Source organism: Misgurnus anguillicaudatus, chromosome 11 (assembly GCF_027580225.2).
Source record: "Misgurnus anguillicaudatus chromosome 11, ASM2758022v2, whole genome shotgun sequence".
Classification (NCBI taxonomy): Eukaryota; Metazoa; Chordata; class Actinopteri; order Cypriniformes; family Cobitidae; genus Misgurnus; species Misgurnus anguillicaudatus.
The window spans coordinates 4193240-4213227 of NC_073347.2; the positions used below are offsets into that span (position 1 = coordinate 4193240).

The 19988-nt window shown below is 36.4% G+C and overlaps 3 long non-coding RNA genes across 3 annotated transcripts; 2 read left to right on the forward strand and 1 right to left on the reverse strand.

The window, feature by feature from the left end:
- The first annotated feature begins 205 nt into the window (after window positions 1–205).
- On the forward strand, window positions 206–18774 carry LOC141368855 (uncharacterized). Its single transcript, XR_012372281.1, has 3 exons — window positions 206–393; window positions 480–554; window positions 18452–18774. It is a non-coding gene; the product is annotated as an uncharacterized lncRNA (long non-coding RNA).
- Window positions 3809–10077, reverse strand: LOC129431886 (uncharacterized). The gene is made up of 5 exons (XR_012372006.1): window positions 9726–10077; window positions 9413–9495; window positions 9194–9261; window positions 6883–6997; window positions 3809–4173 (listed from the first exon to the last, which is right to left on the reverse strand). It is a non-coding gene; the product is annotated as an uncharacterized lncRNA (long non-coding RNA).
- LOC129419676 (uncharacterized) lies at window positions 13576–17353 on the forward strand. Its single transcript, XR_012372007.1, has 3 exons — window positions 13576–14484; window positions 14868–15002; window positions 16913–17353. It is a non-coding gene; the product is annotated as an uncharacterized lncRNA (long non-coding RNA).
- Window positions 18775–19988: the final 1214 nt, after the last annotated feature.

Here is a 19988-nt window from a genome sequence, read left to right on the forward strand (position 1 = left end):
GCAAAAATAAACATCCAACGCACAACGAGCCAGGTACGGGAGAAACTGAAAAAACTGCGGGCGCAATATAAAGCTGTTAAAATACACAACGGACGGAGCGGTGCACAGCGGAAAACCTTTCCATGGGTTTATTTAATGGACGAAGTTTTGGGGCATCGGCCATATGTTAGTGGAGAGACGACCGGTAAGTACAGTCGGTAAGTTATTTTGGTTTGCAAAGTACCGAACGCTTGCAGACAGACGTAGCCTACTGTTAAGTTAAGTAAAATCCATTACTCAACGTTACATGTGTTTATTTTTAAAGATACGACGAGTTGTCTTCCCAGATTGACCTTTTTGACTCGGAGGTTGAGTCTGGACCGTCAACACCACCACTGCAAACGTCCACGCCTGGTATGGTATTTAGTTTGCTCGAAAGTCTGGTTTTGGGTTGTTACTATAACAGACATAATAATGTTCCTCGTTTTTGTTTGTTATAGAGAGAAACGAAGCTGTAGTGGAGGTGTCAGGAATCAGAGGAGGATCACATCATATTCCAGAGCGGACCAGACCAGGTACATTTTACTTGCTAACATACCTGGCCCATACAGAAATCTGCTATATTATACAAACTGCTTTTATTAAATATCTGTCTGTGTGTGTGTGTGTGTGTGTGTGTGTGTGTGTGTGTGTGTGTGTGTGTGTGTGTGTGTGTGTGTGTGTGTGTGTGTGTCAAACCTTTAACATACACTGTAAAAAAAAAATCCGTAAAAAAACGGTAAATCTCTGGCAGCACGGTCGCCAGAGAAATTCCGTCAAATTACGGTAGAAAAATGTTTTTCAAAATTACATACAAAAACCGTAAAAATACAGAGAATCTTTTACAGTCCTAATTCATTAAATTACAGAATATTACTGTTAATAATTGTTAATAAAACTGTAGAAAAACAGATAAATTATGTGAAAATACATGAAATACAACTACTTTTCAGGTCAATCCCTGTAAATATACAGCTTTTATTAGTTATTTTATTAAATTGCTCTGTACTTATACAGTAATATTATTTTAAAATACAGTTTATCTTTGTAAAATAACTAAAAAACACCTGTATAAAAACTTATTAAGTATGTGAAAATACATGAAGTACACTGTAAAAAAAAATCCGTAAAAAAACGGTAAATCTCTGGCAGCACGGTCGCCAGAGAAATTCCGTCAAATTACGGTAAAAAATGTTTTTCAAAATTACATACAAAAACCGTAAAAATACAGAGAATCTTTTACAGTCCTAATTCATTAAATTACAGAATATTACTGTTAATAATTGTTATAAAACTGTAGAAAAACAGATAAATTATGTGAAAATACATGAAATACAACTACTTTTCAGGTCAATCCCTGTAAATATACGGCTTTTATTAGTTATTTTATTAAATTGCTCTGTATTTATACAGTAATATTATTTTAAAATACAGTTTATCTTTGTAAAATAACTAAAAAAAACACCTGTATAAAAACGGAATTAAGTATGTAAAAATACATGAAATACAACTACTTTTCAGGTCAATCCCTGTAAATATACAGCTTTTATTAGTTATTTTATTTAATTGCTCTGTATTTCTATAGTAAAATCCTTTTAAAATAACTAAAAAACCTGTATAAAAACGTAATAAGTATGTGAAAATACATGAAAACCATCTACTTTTCAGGTTAATCTCTGTAAATGTACGGCTTTTAATAGTTACTTTATTAAGTTGCTCTGTATTTATACAGTAATATTTTTTTAAATACAGTTTATCTTTGTAAAATAATTAAAAAGACCTGTGTAAAAACGTAGCAAGTATGTGAAAATGCACGAAAAACAACTACTTTTCAGGTTAATCTCTGTAAAGGTATGGTTTTTATTAGTCATTTTATTTAAAAGACATGTATAAAAGCGTAATAAGTATGTGAAAATACATTGTAAAAAAACAGGTTTACTCTTAAATATAGCTTATCTTTACAAAACAACTAAGAACAATGTATAAAACCCAATAAGTACATAAAATCAAAGACTAAAATATTACAGAAATATATTTTTACAAAATTATTGGACAATAGAAAAATAATCATAGTATGTTAATACCTCAAAAGCTACATACATAATCTGGAAATTAAGGTATTTAGTTGTCGTTATATATAACAGCCATGTCTACGAACAATAATTTTGTGTTAAAATATAGCCAATCTCATGTATAGTAACTAAGAAATGTTATTTCTTGCAGTAAAATAAAAACTATAAAAATGTACAGGGTACCTCCTTTAAAACAGAACAGTCATTTAAGTGAATTGTAAACAAAAATGTAATGTTAATTGGACAGTAGAAATACAAGCAAAGCATGAAAAAATAGCTACATTATGATAATTAATAAAATAATTGTGTCAAATAAAATGTTTTACTGGCAAAATAAAAACATTTCATTGAGGAAAACATTTCATGACTTTTCTCCACTCAATGGACCTCAATTGCAACCAAAATGTTGAAGTCCAAATCAATGCAGTTTCACGGGCTGTGCACAGTCGCACCTGAGAAATAGGGTCTTACAGTATCTGAAACGATCTATCATTTTCTAAAATAATAATAATAATAATAAACAATAATAATAATAATAATAATAATAATAATAATAATAATAATAATAATAATAATAATAATAATAATAATAAACATTTATATACTTTTTAACCACAAATGGTCATCTTGCCTGGCACATTGAAGACCAGTACATTCCGTCATCACGTTGGAAACATTTTAAATAATAGTAAAATAAAAAACAAAGATGTTGAAATTGGAGGGAAAATTAGATGGAATTTGCTGCCCTTCCCTGCCTTTTTAAATGGAGTACACAGATAAATATATTAGATAAATGACATGACGGGTGACAATTCCAACGTGATGACGTAATGCCTGGCGCATCGCAGACCAGCACAAGCTGAACATTTGTGATAAAAAAAGTCCATAAATGTTTTTGTGGGTTTTTTTTAGAAAATGACTAAAGAAGATCCTATTCCTCAGCTGGGACTGTGACGTGTACAGCCTCTTGAAACTGCATTAATTTGCTATTGAGGTCCATTGTGTTGAAAAATCCTGAAATGTTTTCCTCAAACTTAACTTCTTTTACACTAAAGAAAGAAAAGACATGGACATCTTGGATGGCATTGGTGAGTTAAAGGAATAGTCTACTCATTTTCAATACCAAACTATGCTATTACCTTAACCTAGAATTGTTGATACATCCCTCTATCATCTTAGTGCGTGCACGTAAGCGCTGGAGCGCGCTGTGACACTTCGATAGCATTTAGCTTAGCCCCGTTCATTCAATGCTACCATTTAGAGATCAAGTTAGAAGTGACCAAACACATCAACGTTCCTCCCATTCAAGACGAGTAGCCACACGAGCAAGTTTGGTGGTACAAAACAAAATGTAGCACCTCTCCAAGTGGATTCAAAAGAGGAACTACATTTCATGGCGCAACAGCACCTTTGGGAGTACTTGGACTCGGCGCAGTAACACTCTCCCTCTCCCATTATGAGAGTGAGAAGGGAGCGGACTTTTCAGGCGAGTCGAAGTACTACCAAAAGTGCTACCACGCCACAAAATATAGTTCCTCCTCAAAATCCGCCCAGAAAAGCGCTACATTTTATTTTGTACCACCAAACTTGCTCGTATAACTACTCGTCTTAAATAGGAAAAACGTTGATGTGTTTGGTCACTTCTAACTTTATCTCTAAATGGTAGCATTGAATGAACGGGGCCAAGCTAAATGCCATCGCAGCATCGCAACGCGCTCCAGCGCCCACATGCACGCACACAGATGACAGAGGGATGCACCAACTCTTCCCAGTTAAGGCAACAACATAGTCCAACATTGAAAATGAGTAGACTATTCCCTTAATGATCAGGAAATGTTCATTTTGAGGTGAATTAGTCCTTTAATAAAGGCCTTCTGAAGCAAAGAGATGCATGTGTAAAAACATATAACTTTATAATCTAAATGATCTAGCTTCTGCCAGATGACAGTATGCATTCATATGGTGTCAGAAGAATTGTCCATCTTAGATTACACAGATTTCAGATTAAAAACAGTCTAATATTTCCACACCTGGGTTGCCATGGTCATCCGATGTAGATCCACAAGCACAGGTTTTTTATAATCTGAAATCACAAAAGGAGGAAATATTAAAAAAAAAAATTATTAACATTTAGGTTTAGGATTAACTATGAGATTAACTATGAATAACTCTTGCATAGTGCACCTTTAAAGTGTAATGGATTAGTTTAAAGGGACACTCCACTTTTTTAAAAAAGTATGCTTGTTTTCCGGTTCCCCTAGAGTTAAACATTTGATTCTTACCATTTTGGAATCCATTCAGCCGATTTCCGGGTCTGGCTTTACCACTTTTGGCATAGCGTAGCAATTGAACCATTGGATCTGATTAGTCCATTAGCAATGCATGTTTAAAAAAAAAAAAACAAAGAGTTCAAATATTTTTCCTATGTAAAGCTTGACTTCTGTGGTTGCATCGTGTACTAAGACCGACAGAAAATTAAGTTGTGATTTTCTAGGCAGATGTGGTTAGCACTATACTCTCATTCTGGTGTAATAATCAACGACTTTGCTGCCGTAACATGGCTGCAGCAGGCGCAATGATATTACGCAGTGCCCGAAATTAGTGCCCTGTGATTGAAAGTTACTAAGGGGACTACTTTTGGGCCCTGCGTAATATAATTGCCCCTGCTGCAGCCATGTTACGGCAGCAAAGTCCTTGATTATTACACCAGAATGAGAGTATAGTCCTAACCATATCAGCCTTAAAAAAAGCAACTATTAATTTTCCATTGGTCTTAGTAACCTACACAACGTAACTTACAGAAGAGTCATGCTTTGAATAGGAAAAATATCGAAACTTATTTTTTTAGCCCAATGCTAATGGTGTAATCAGATTCAATGGATTATGCTAAGCTATCCTAAAAGTGGTACAGCCAGACCCAGAGCGTTTAACTCTAGGGGAGCTGGAAAATTAGCATATTTTCAAAAAAGTGGAGTGTCCCTTTATGCATTTTTTTAATTTCCAAACTCATTATAGAGGAAGCATTGATACCCCTTTTCCACCAAGGGAGAGCTGGTGCTGGTTTGGAGCCAGAGCAAAGCAAACCGGTTCTTAGTAAGCTTGTCAGTTAATCCATGTCTTTCTTTCCTCAGTGGAAGAGAAAAATTATTTCTGAACTTTTCTTCACAGATTGGAGTTATATGGAACCCAAACTCTTCTTAGCTCAAATCAACGCAGTTTCAAAGGTCTCTGAAGTGCTTTCACAGGCTCTGCACAATACCAGCTGAGGACGGGGGGTGGGGGTCTAGCAAAACAATTGGTTAAAAAAGGTATATACAATAGTTCGGATTGAGCTCAAGCCGGGAACTGTGTCATCACACTCCACGGCGCATGCGCGAGCAGAAGCACTCCCCCCTCTCTACACGCGAAACTTACATATATGGTACTAACGCTGGCCGAGCGTGATGACGTACTAACGCCGCAGACCTAGTTCCCGGCTTCTTCCGGCCCGAGCTCAATCTGAACCATTTAATAAAAAGTACATACTTTTTTTTTAGAAAATAATCCTTTCGTTAGATTGTTTCATTAGGATCCCCCCCGTCCTCAGCTGGAATCGTACTGAGCCCGCTGAAGCACCCCAAAGACCCCTGAAACTGCATTGATTTCAACCGACAAGAGCTGAGTTCCACTGAACCCCATCCTGTAAAGAAAAGTCCAGAAATGTTTTCCTTAAAAAAAAACCTGTCTCTTTCACTGAGGAAAGATGTACATTGATATCTTGGATGGCATTGGGGTGAGTAAATCAAGAAATTTTCATTTTGAGGTGAACCAATCCTTTAAAGGGTTAGATCACCCAAAAATGAAATTTAGCCTGTGATTTACTCACCCTAAAGCGATCCTAGGTGTATGACATCCTTCTTTCAGACAAATAAAATCTGAGTTGTATTAAAGTGCCCCTATTATGGAATTTTTAAAATTACCTTTCATAGTGTGTATCATAGATCTAAGTGAACGAAAACATCCAGAAATGCACTTTTATCATGAATAGATGCACTTTTATCAACTTCAAAACAGAAGCACCCATTGACTTCTAATATAAATCTGGGAAGAGCCAGGGCATTTGTTAATATGATTGTATTATGATTGTATTTGTCTGAAAGAAGGTGGTTTTATACACTTAGAATGACTTGAGGGTGAGTAAATGGGCTAATTTTCATTGCAGGGTGAACTATCGCTTTAAGGCTTGAACATGCAATAAAGGGACAGATTTGTGACCTTGTTTAAAAATAGAATTAAAAAATATAACATTGGAGATTTTTTTCCCTAAAATAATTGTTTTCTGTACTCTTACCATGCATTCACACCAGACGTGTTAAGAGATGACAAAAAACGCTATTCGCGCATAGTTGGACGCTTGAACATTTGGAGTTTACTCGCTTCATTCGCGTCTGAAAGCCGCACATGAAATTCTAGTTATTCAAGACATTTACGCAGAAATTTAATCATGGGAGGGGCTTCCACGACTCTGCTCGCTTCCTGTAATTACATCACTACTAGAGAAAGCTCCTGATTGGTTAATGCGGGCGTTTTTCTGCCAAAGGTCAGATTTTTCAACTGTGCAAACTAGACACACAATTGAGGCGGATTCGCGTCTACCGAACCACGCTAAATGCCTCATTAGCAACGCAAGACCTACAGATGCACGTAAACGCGTTTTTAAATTGACATAACATTGAAATCACTGCCGCTTGATGCCTCTACCGCAGCTGGTGTGAACACAGCATTATGATAGGAAATAATGTAATAATCTGACCTGGAGTAATTCAGTTTGCCCAGTAGAAAATGACTAAAACAGTCCCCTCTTGGGAACTGGGATGCTGTGGTCATCTGCAGTAGATCTCCACCAAGCACAGGCTTTTCCACATAACCTGAAATCAAATGTAAATATTTTAAAATACTCTTTACATTTAGGATTTGTGAAATTGATAAGTTTAAAGGAATAGTCTACTCATTTTCCATATTAAACTATGTTATTACCTTAAGTAAGAACTGTTGAATCATCCCTCTGTCATCTGTGTGCGTGCACGCAAGCACTGAAGCACGCAGCGACACTTCGATAGCATTTAGCTTAGCCCCATTCATTCAATGGCACCAAACAGAGACAAAGCCAGAAGTGACCAAACACATCAACGTTTTTCCTATTTAAGACGAGTAGTTATACGAGCAAGTTTGGTGGTACAAAATAAAATGTAGCGCTTTTCTAAGCGGATTTAAAAGAGGAACTATATTTTATGGCGTAATAGCACTTTTGGTAGTACTTCGACTCGCCTGAAAAGTCCGCTCCCCTTCTCCCTCTCATAATGGGAGAGTGTTACTGCGCCGAGTCGAAGTACTCCCATAAGTGCTATTACGCCATACAACAGAGTTCCTCCTCCAAATCCGCCCAGAAAAGCGCCACGTTCTACTCTGTACCACCAAACTTGCTCGTATAACTACTCGTCTTAAATAGGAAAAACACCGATGTGTCCGGTCACCTCCAACTCCATCTCCGCTTGATACCACTGAATGAATGGGGCCAAGCCAAACGCCATCAAAGTGTCGCAGCGCGCTCCAGCGCCCACGTGCACGCACACAGATGACAGAGGGATGTATCAACAATTCTTAGTTAAGGTAATAACATATTTTAATATTGAAAATGTGTAGACTATTCCTTTAAGCATTCTTTAAAATTTCCAAACTCATTAATGGAGGAAACACTTAACCTGTTATTATGATTGATATTAAGGTTTGACCACAATACTGTGGTGAATATATCATTTGATTTAAAGAAAAAAAAAAGTTTACTTTAATGATACAAAATAATATAATTATTTGACCACAGGATCACTTAACAGTAGCTACGTTTACATGGACACATTTAGCCTCCTATCATAGTGTTTACATGAACACTTAATGTGATCGGAATGATGTGCGTGTTTATATGACACAAGATTTACATCAGATTTGATCATTTGACATGCGCACATACACAAATATAGTTTCACGCTGTTTCAAGATTTGCTTTGTGCCTCACTGATTATAAAGCAGTAGCAAAAACACCCATTCACGTGTTGCCAAAAAGCGTATTTCACTTCACGCAGTGCTGCTGAGACCGTTCGCGAGAGCGAGTCCAAACACACGCGTTTGTGGATCAGAGAATAAACCATGGACTGACCGGAAAACGCTGTCTGGTATCACTTTATGGGGAATTGGAAGGATAATAGGAACAAGATTAACAAGCCAATCACTTCTTGTGACTTCCTTCAACAAAACAAACTCGAGCTATTTGCGTCACATGTCATTACGGCAATTCTACGTCATTGCACGTGTGAATATGCTCCACACTACCGTCCTGTAGGTGGCGGAAATGCGCCTTTCAGTGGGTTTGCCAACCACCATTAAAATCATTCGAATTCAACAATCAATTAATGTGGACTACACTGGAAAACGAGAAGTAAACAGAGGTATGCGAGCTGGCTGAATTAACATCACTTTTATGCATACCTTTCAAATATACTGCAGTCATATTTACAGTGTTCACTCAGAAGAAAACACTTTACATTGCTGGGCACTTGTGATAACATTTCCAAGGTGTTAAAGAGGCTAAAAGAACATAACTGGGCCCATTTTAGTCACCTGGGTGCAAATTTTAAAAGAGGATAACACAGTGTAGCCAACAACAATTGTATTCATTGTTCTCTGTACTGACAGCACTCCATTTAAAAACAACAAAAATAAAATGTTAAAATTGACCAAAGTTCTCCTTTAATGCACTCTAATAGTGTATTATAAGTAACGTTCTATAACAACATTAAATATACTAGATTACATTGAAATATGTTATTAATTCATATTCTTATGACTTAACCTTCTAATGAAACAACTACAATGACATTAGGAACATCCAAATGAAACATTTACTACATTTAGCACCTACCGATCATGTGCAGGCCTGACCACGCGCGTCACGCACACCACAAAAGAGCCGTCACATGGATGCTTACAACACGATGTACAATGCATGTTTAATAACAGTTACGCAGATCTATTGTCGTTCAGAAAAAATAATTAAACAAAGTACATACCTGTAAACAGACCAACATCATCATCAGTGGATCAACGGGGCTGGGCAATTCTTCTCTCTCACTCTGTCCTGAAGACACATGAGCGTAATATGATAATTATAAGATTATGAAATTCATAACGTGCTTATTACAATTAAACACTTCATCACAACCAACACGATCAAATGCTGTTAAGCACTTGAGCAAAAATAAGCATTTGAACGATAAAACTCAGCATACCAGAGTAACGTCCACGAGAAAAGCACCATCACACGTTGTACATGGAGAAACCCGGGAGATGTCGCACAGATGACGCGCCCACCCTAAACGAAGACCCGAAGAAAAGTTCCCTTAATTTAACGTTATATTCTCTTACATGTGAACAATGATATGAACAAAATTGTTTAAGGTTCATTAACCCATTTTAATTATAAAACGGAGTATATAACCAGTAAATTCAAGAAAATAATACAAAATAGGAAAAAAAACGATTCAAAGAATTCACACCAGTTACAAATGCATACTTTTTATATTAAACTGAAAACACTCTTACCTTCGTTCGAAACGCAGGAGAAAACATATTCTTTATTCCAAAATGCAAATGCAGCTCCATGATATCCGAGGATGGCTCACCAAAGCACTAAAGCAGTGAATCGAAGATAAGTTACCCGCGCAAACCCGTTGAGGTCGGAGACTGATCTTCTTCTTCTTCTTCTTTGGTGTTTTACGGCAGATAATTGCATCCAGTTTGTTGCACTACTGCCATCTTCTGTTCATATTTGTCTCCTCCTAAATTCTCTTGTCCAGTTTCTTTTAGATAGTCAAAAAAATAACTTGCGCCGTGTCCCTTTTCCGCTAAATATTAAATATTTTTAACATTTCCATCTATTTGCTCAATACTCTGTAGCTGCCATAATTTCTTGCCTTTCGTGATTATATTTCCCGCATATGCTCCACAGTCCAGGAGACGCATCTCACATCCGTTTGTGAATTCAAACTTCTAAAACACGTGACCAAATCATTGCTGCTCATTCGACTGTTACGACCTACGACACATTCGACGTTGTGGGCGGGAATTGGCGGCAAATTTGAATCTGTGTTGCACACATACAAACACAAACAAGAGATGCATCTGAATAAAGTGTGCTGTTGAATAAAATTGTGAATGTTAAATAGTTGTATGGAGTTGAAATAAGAATAATGTTATTTTTATTATTCTGTGGAAATATTTTGATCTTTGTCAAAACAAACTAATAGGCAACAAAAGTTACAATCACAAATATATATATATATTATACATACATATAGACCAGTTCAAATTATGTAAACAACACTGGTCCAGAAACACTTCCTGTTACAGTTTGTGACAGTAATTTTTTTATTTCACATATATTATTATATATATATATATATATATATATATATATATATATATATATATATATATATATATATATATATATATATATATATATATATATATATATATATATATATATAGGGGAGAGTGGGGCAAGATGAGCCAATTTTTACATATGTTGCCTTATCTGCATGAAAAAATGAGACAGAAGTCAAACAAAACCATCAACCTTTATTTAAGGATGTCTCCTGTCAAATGAAATTATAAGAATGCCTTTATAACAAAGGGCTTTGAAAAGGTGGCTTCTCAAAAAAAAGTGCTCTTGTGGCTCAACTTGCCCCAGCTGAGGGGTAAGTTGATCCAAGTGAAGGGGTTAACTGACCCACTGACTTTTTTTTGTTTAAACCCGAACATGGTTTAAAAATTCACACTTTTCTTAAATTAAATTTTAAAGGTGCCAAAGAATGCACTGAAATAATCGTTAAATTGTTCTTTGATATTTACATAGAAGGTATGTAACTTTATTAAGTGCAAAAATTATCCAGAAACGTTTTTACATGTCCATTTACAACCCTAGGATTTGTCATTTGAATAAAATTGTCTATTTTTGCCCTATTTGAAAGGGTAATAATAATAATCATGTTGATTGCTCTTTTTTAAAAAAATTAACTAAACATCATGGTGGGGTACATTGAACCGCTGGTTCAGTTTACACCACAACATTTGGATTACTTTGCCCCACGGCCACCATTTTGGGAAAAACGGCCTAGTTTAGTAATCCATGCTAATCTTTAGCTAAATCATTGACATGGTTTTATACATTAGCCTATCACCAATATGTATGGTATAAATATTTAGACCTGTATAAATCTGCTTTGACATAACAGCCATTATACCTGACATGAATAAATTTTACTTTGATGGGATAAAAACTGTTTTTGTAAAAAAAAAAATCATACTTATCTCTTTTACTTGTGCTTCTCTGTACCATAGTCAAATAGAAATGATGGTTGCTACCTGGGTTTGCTACTATATATACTATATATATAGTAGCAATATGTTATAGGCCATATATGTGTGTGCATGCGCGTGTATAAAAAGATTCTGTTGGAGTTTCTCCTTCACTACATCATCCATGTATGTAGCCTGTCATGTGTGTGGTTCGTAATTTCAAAATATGTGTCCTGCGCTCTGAGAGACCGTGTGTGCACCACGTGCCATGCCAAAACAAGTGCCCGCTGCAGACGCGTCAAAGGGTCCATGACAAAAATTACGATCATGTTTGCCAGATAATCGCATAATCTCATGCCTAATCAGAGTTTAATGTTAAGGGAGTGCCTTTTGGAACATGAGCGTCTCCTCCATCATAAACGGTCTTGACGCTAGTGCAGCAGGCACCCACCCTGACAAAACACGTGATGCACACACGATCCCCCCACACCCATGACACATACCCTGGAAAAGGGAACCACACACATGATACTCCGAACACTTATTTTGAATTCGCGCCCCTCGGATGAGAAGTCACGAGCCGCCACTGATCTCTGCCCACATGAACATGGAACAACACGTAATTACACGCTGTCAAGAGCATGCCACACCGGCAGGCGGGGATATAACTCAAATCATTAAGCCACCGTGGCCAATCAGAAGCCTAACACAAGTGACGTTGCAAGGCGGTTTTACTGTCTACACAACAACACTGCACTCGGCGTTTCTTAAAATACACACTGGCAGGGGTTTTCAAAAATGTTCAGTTTTAGTGATACTGCGTGTCTGTGTGGATGAAAGGCGTAAAAAAGTCACGGTTATAAAAATACCCGTGTCCATGTGAACAAGGCCTAAGTTTGCCATTTTGAAATCCCGCCAGTGTAAAAATGCAGGAATAAGGCCTAGTCCACACGGACATGGGTATTTCTAACCTGAGTTTTTCCTCCATAACAAATCCTGTCCACACATGCTCAGTTTAAAAAGCAAAAACACGCTATCAAGCGCTGTCAAGAGCATGCCACACCAGCAGGCGACAATATAACCTCTGACATCAAATACAGCAGATAACGGTGCACACTCTGACGTCGCAGGGCAAAAAAACCCAGTTTAATTGTCTACACAACAACACTGCAACCAGCGTTTTCTTAAAATCCTCACCCTGGCAGGGATTTTCAAAAATGTTTGGTTTCAGTGCCCTGATACTGAATTTTTGCGTGGACAAACGGCCGAACCATGTTTAAAAATGCCACGCTTATAAAAATACTCAGGTCCATGTGGACTAGGTCTAAGTCTTTAATAGAATTGTGAGTGTCTATTGAGTTTACATATTACAAATACACAGATAATGTTGCTTTGTTTTGAATGGAGATTTGAATGGAGATGACTTTTGTTGTGGATCTTGTATCAAATTTGTCTTAAGCCCTGTTTTCTCTCTCTCTCTCTCTCTCTCTCTCTCTCTCTCTCTCTCTCTCTCACTCTCTCTCTCTCTCTCTCTCTCTCTCTCTCTCTCTCTCGCTCGCTCTCTCTCCCTATAATTTGAAAATCACATTGCTGTAGTTTGCAATGAATTGTGGGAGCATGCTAAATGCAAATTTTACAGTTATGTCTGCAATATTGTATTATTAAAATAGGCTAATATGTAAATGCTACAGGACAACATGTAATGACACTTATTATTTTATTTTATGTATTTATTTATTTATTTATTTAAAAAGTCAGCTGTGGCACTAGTTTGAAAATAAAAGCTTTGGCACTTTACAATAACTGCAGTAAATGCAGCCTATTAAATGAATTATAAACATGCATGTAGATTCTGTTAATGTACAAATCTTTGTCAAAAATGTTTGATAAGAAACACATTTAGACAACATGTGCGTAGCGCAGTACGTGTGATGTCACGACGTCATCAGCAAATTTGCGCGCGGTGCACATGCTCATTGCGAGTTTGCGCAGACAGGTGTCTACGGAGTGTAAAGAAGTTGTTGCATCTGATAATTCTTCAATCGTGTAAGTAATATTTTTATTTTGTCCCATTGCAAACACAAGACCGTTCATCATAGTTAGGTATTAGCGTTAGTTTCTCTGCTGAATTTATTGGGCTAGTCTATAGCACATAATTTGATGTAATATGCGCGTGTTAGTTTGATGCACATGCTGCTGGAAGACAGGGCTCTCAAGTCAAGTCTCATGCATTCACCGTGAGACACACGCATTTCAGTCAGTTCAAACGCTCACACCCCACACCTTGTATTTCTCAGGCTGATTAGTAATAGATAAATTGTCGAATTTTTCGAAAAAAAAAATTTGTACTCAACTTTACGCAGCGCCGCAAGAACTGACAAAGATGACATCAGAGTACCGCGAGAATTGTTGCTGAAAAGGCTGATTTCAAGTCGCTCTCGCGTTACTCTGATGTCATCCATATGTCATTTCCTGCAGCGCCTCGCCTCATGAAGTCGTACTTTGATCAAAGACAAGTACAATTCTATAATCTACTTAAAGTGCTCTATTTTCATGTACTAATTTTGTACTTAATATAGCCTACATTTTTTGTTCCTTAGTACATATGAAATATGCTAAAATGTAATTTAAAAATGTATTTATGTACCACTTGTAATACATTTGAACCCATATTTGTATGAAAGATGAGTACAAGTTTACTTAAATATATTTTGTAATACAAGATTATAGTATGTTAAATGCATTTCACTTCATATTCATGACATCTCAAACACGGAGAAAGATATTTTGAGGAATGTTTGTAACCCAATCTTTAATGAGCCCCATTCACTTCCAAAATAAGAAAAAGAATACTTAGTCCCTTCTTATTGAAGCTGCCATATTTATTTTTTATGTCCTGTTTATATGAAATATAGTTTAATTTTTTTTTTTACGTAGCAGCAACTGCAGCTTACATGGAATGAGGATTATCGGATTCACCTACACTCACTGATCATCCAAGGTAATTTGGATACAATGAATACAAACTATTTTTTGTTTTCTTTTGTAATGATTAATTTTTTTTTTCTAGTGTTATCTGTATTATTTTGGTTTACACAAGGTACATACACTGCAATAAAAAGCTCAAGTAAATAAGTACATTTACTCTTCGTATAGTCGAATAATCCAAAAAAGATCATTTTAAATTATTTTTTATTCACTTAATTTAGATTGAAGCTAGACAAAATTTCTTGTCATTTTTCTTATCTTATATTCTGCATCTTGATTTAAGAATTTTAATATATTTAGACTGGAAAAAAGACAGAAATACTAAGCTCTTCTTTGCAGTGCATGCCATGAACCATACTGTCACAACCATTATTAATCCAAGTTTACTTTATATAGGTGAATTGATGACCCCAAGCAAATGGATGTTGTCATCTGAAGAGAAGGTTGTCCTGGGCCCATGTTAAGAGGCATTTGGGGCATATCAGACACATATCAGAATCAAGCTGCATGCACACTTGAGTTTATTCAGAGGTAATTCAGAGCATAAACTCTTAACCAATATCTATTGTATACTTGCAAGTTTTTTTGACTTCTAGGTTAAGTTTTTTAGTTAGTGACTTCTTTTTTCCGGGGAGCAAATTCAAAATATGTGTTTGTCGCGTCATGTGAACCATGTGCATCATGTGTATTTTCAAAATGAGTGCCTGCTGAACACGCATCAAAAGGGTCCACGACAAAAGTGCTCACGTTCACAAAATTCTCCCAAGACTCACTTAACACTTCACACATGAGATTACGCCAGTATCTGGCAAACGTGAGCATCTCTTTTATCGCAAATCATTCAGACGCGTCTGCAGCAGGCTCGTATTGCAACATCTTGCGTGATGCACATACATCCACATGAGGCGCCAAACACACACCTTGAAATGGTGAGCCACACAGATGAAGAGCTATATACATGTTGTGACGAGACAAGCTTTGCATCATGTGCCCTCGAAAAAGAAGTCACTGGCCGCCACTGGCTTATCATGAGTTGACACATAGACAGTGATAATGCACTGTTTATCTATAAACCCCGTCATGTTTCACACCAAACTCTAGAGCAGATACTTATAACTATAACACTACAACCACTGCATTATGGGTTGAAATTAGTCAAAATAACAAATACATGGACATTTCCTGGTGAACTTGATGCACGTTACAACTGTGTTTTACCATGCACAAACAAATGCCATAAGATTTGAATATATGAAATTCAGAACTCAAACGAATGTGTACCGATTCGCACAAATGGAGACATGCATGTGAACAAAAATGTTAATTTTTTATGTATTTATATATATCATAATTTGCTCATGCAAAAAAGGAGATGTGCATCTGTGGATCAGGTGACACGCCTGCATTTATCCTGTTCTGTTCATTTGGATTTTGAGATTTCCATTTTGCCGTTTAAAGCATTCTATGAGCCAAATACAAACAACCACCAATGAACGAACCAAACAAATGCGTCTCATCTTGTGTTGGAATTTAATTATGTGCATCAAACAGGATGAATGCACATGCATTGCCTGGTTCACAAATGCACATTGGTGTTTTTTTTTTGCATGCACAAATTGTGATATTTGTGAATTTCAGTGATTATATTTTTTATTGGTATATTACAATTTGTGTATGCAAAAACATCAATGCGCACTTGTGAACCAGGCGATGTACATGCACTCACCCCGCTCGATTAAATACAAACCACGCAACAAAAGTCGCAAAATTTGAATGAACCAAACATGTGAATTCACATGCATCACCCGACTCACAAACGCACATCAGCATTTTTGCATGCATAAATTGTCATATAATGATACAAAATATAATCACTGAAATTCACAAACGTCTCTGTTTGTACAAATCTATGCACATTCATTTGAATATAGAATTTTTACGGACACAAAAATGAAAGGCATTTGTTTGGTTCATTCATTGATAGTTTGGCTCATACAACGCTCCACATGGGGAAATGAGTCTGAAAATCCAAGTAAACAGAACGGGACAAACGCAGGCGCGTCACCCGAACCACAAAAAATCTCATTCTTTGCATTTTTATTCACATACATGTCTTCACCCGTATAAATCAATACACATCAATCCAAACTCTGAACCTCACATACTCAAATCCAAGACATCCGTTCGTGGATGGCAAAACACACCCGCACTGTGCATCAAGTTCACCGGCAAATGTGCATCTATTTGTGAATAATTTTCTAATTTCAATCCATACTGCATTGTTATAAACCCAGTATGAATTAAAGGAACTGCCCTGGACAGTTTTTATGTTTGGCAGAACTAAAACTTTAAAATCTTTTTCTAGCAAATTTTGATTTTATTGTTTTAGTATATGCTGATTTTTTATAATTAGATCTTCTGGTTGTTGTTTTTTTTAACAGAGAAGTTGTGGTCATCAGTCTGGAAACTGGATCAAAAATTTGCTGCTGGAACGTGTGACAAAAAAAGGCATGAAATGAACCCATATGTATGAACACTACTACGAAAACTAATGGACTTTGAATGGCTTGCCAGTTAATTCCAATGGAATTGAAGAAGAGACTCTGACATTTTCAAGTTTGTGGTTAATTTAAAAGATTATCTTCATAGATAAGCAATTTAAAGGTAGGCACAGTTAAAACTATTTCTTGTGTGTTTGTTTAAACTGTAAATTTATGACTGAAGTTTGGTCACTATGTAGTAATGTGTTCCTTTGTGGTTAATTAAATGCTGCAGTGCTTTGTGGTATTCGTTGTTGCATTTCCAAGGCTAAAGCCTTATTTTGTTATCTGCATTGTATTGGAGAGTTTTGGACTATTGTACAATAAATGCATTTGGCTACATCTGTGATTTTCTGTTATTTTAAGTGTTTAAGTTTACATTACATTAAAGGATTTATCACAGCAGTTAAAAAAAAATTACAGTAGTTTTTTTACAGTGTAGGCTACCATGACACAAGTTGCAGCTCCAAAAACATTTCTTAGTCAAGTTGTATAGCTACAAGCAGCACAAAACAAAAGAAGTGGATTTGATGAAGTCATGTTGTAGTATTGCTGAACAACGTTTACCAGTTAGAGATTGAGGTGGAATATGAGTTAACAGTGGACGTGGTCTTACTTTGCAGCAAGAGCAAAACCCTAAAAGTTTCAATGCTGAAGGGTGATACATTTAAAACACTATAAATTTACTGTTTTATGTAATTTTACTTACATTTCTACAGAAAAATAATCAATAAAACATTTACAGAAATTTTCTTTTTTTTTTAATCTGTAAAAATGAACGGCAAATTTCTGTGAAAATTAACGGCAAATCTCTGTGGAAATTAACGGCAAATGTCTGAAAATTAACGGCAAATGTCTGTGGAAATTAACGGCAAATGTCTGAGGAAATGAACGGCAAATGTCTGAAAATTAACGGCAAATGTCTGTGGAAATTAACGGCAAATGTCTGGAAATTAACGGCAAATGTCTGTGGAAATTAACGGCAAATGTCTGAAAATTAACGGCAAATGTCTGTAAAAATTAACGGCAAATGTCTGTGGAAATTAACGGCAAATAACTGAAAATTAACGGCAAATGTCTGTAAAAATTAACGGGAAATGTCTGTGAAACTTAACGGCAAATGTCTGTGAAAATACATTTTTGATCTGTAAAAATAGTATGAATTGCCTTTAAAAAACATAATTTTGTTGTGATTGTTAATTACAAGGAAATACTGTCATTTTAATGGTAAAACTTTAAATTACAGAAAATATCTGTAAAACAAAAGCATTTTACTGTTTAATGAAAAAATTGGAAAATTCTGTGAAAAAATACAGAATATTACCTGTAAAAAAACGTTTTTTTTTTTTACAGTGTACTGTTTGTAAATGTAGTGATAAATTACTACGTTACATATCCTTGAGATTTTGCTAAGTTTGTGTTTTGTTTGTATTTTAACAGAGACTCAGAAGCATAAGGCAGCGATGACAGCTTCCAGGGAATTTATCCAAAGTTTGCAGGACATGTCCCAACGCCAGATGGAGAAAGAGCAAGATCTGAGGCTACAATGTACAAACGAAGAATTAAAGATGTGTAGAGAAGAGATGGAGGTTGATGCACAACTTCGCCGTGAGGAGATGGCAGGAAGGCAGAAAGACTCTGAGGCGTTTGCTCTAGTCCTTGCAAATTTGGCTGCAGCACTGCTCCAGACGTAAAGCAACATATTTCTGAAGTTGGACATTGTTTTAGCAATATCTTATTTTTATTTTTTCAAAGCACCTTCATTTTTTAAGCACACTTTTTAATGTAAATATTTTGTTTTGACTGTTTTGACTTGGCTCTTTGTAAAGCACCTAACTTATGTTTGTGATTTTGTTTATGGCATCTTGTCAGTGTTCCTTGCACTAAACGATACATTTCATATGTAAATAAATGAGTACTTTTTTATCTGTTTTTACTGTGTGTGTATGTGTTGTGCTTTTATAAATAGTGGGAGTTCATACAGAAACAGGTGCCCATATTTGTAATATACCAGCAAATTAGCCAAATGCAGAGTAAATCAAAACTGTTAAAAGCAAAAATCATAGATAAAAATAAACATTACAAAAGCAAACAATAACAGTACTGTACAGACCCGGCGTCATGGGCGGGCTTTAGGGGGCCGGGCCCGCCCCCAGAGTCAGCTGTGCCCGCCCTGGCCGAACGAGCCCTTTTTTTTAAACTGAGAGCCTGTCACCAATCACAACTTTTGTTTTATACATTTAAAAAAATATAACAAAACAATAAAAAAATATATAATAAAATTATGGATTTGATTGGTTTGTTAAAACTGACGCGTTTAAAACATGCAGCCTGCATGTCAGGCAGCTATCGGAGTTTTGATCTGAGAATATGTAGCTAAAGCGATCGTTTAGGCTATAGATATAAGGCGTTTCCTTAATTTGAATCAACGAGCTCCACGATTGGTGGAAGAGAGTGACAAAGACGGCGAAAGTAGGCCTATAGTGAGTAACCTGCCTAACATTAGTTCTAAAGTTGTCACTTCCGACAAAGCTAGCAGTAGCCACGGTGCTAGCCGACACTGTAAGGCAAAGCAAGGGTCTTCATCACAGGCGGCAGAACCAGGAGATCTCGGCATTGAGAAACCAAATCAAATTGTCCTGAAAACCTTTCCTGCACACTTGTTCTCAGACAAAAAAAGATCTTTCAACAGCGCCTGGTATGGTAGCAGAAGCTGGCTGGAATACTCCATCCAGGCAGACGCTGCATTTTGCTATCCATGCAGAAAGTTCAGAGCACCCTCCTCTGCTGTAGACTCGACCTTTACGCTAAGTGGATTTTGCGATTGGAAGCATGCAGTCGAGACTGGAAAAGGACTTAACAAACATGCATTATCAAAAGAACACCAGCTCTGTGAGGCTATGTGGAGAGATAAGGAGAGGCGTGTTCAGATGTGTACAGAAATCACTACGTTGGTAAATACAGAACAGTTGCAACG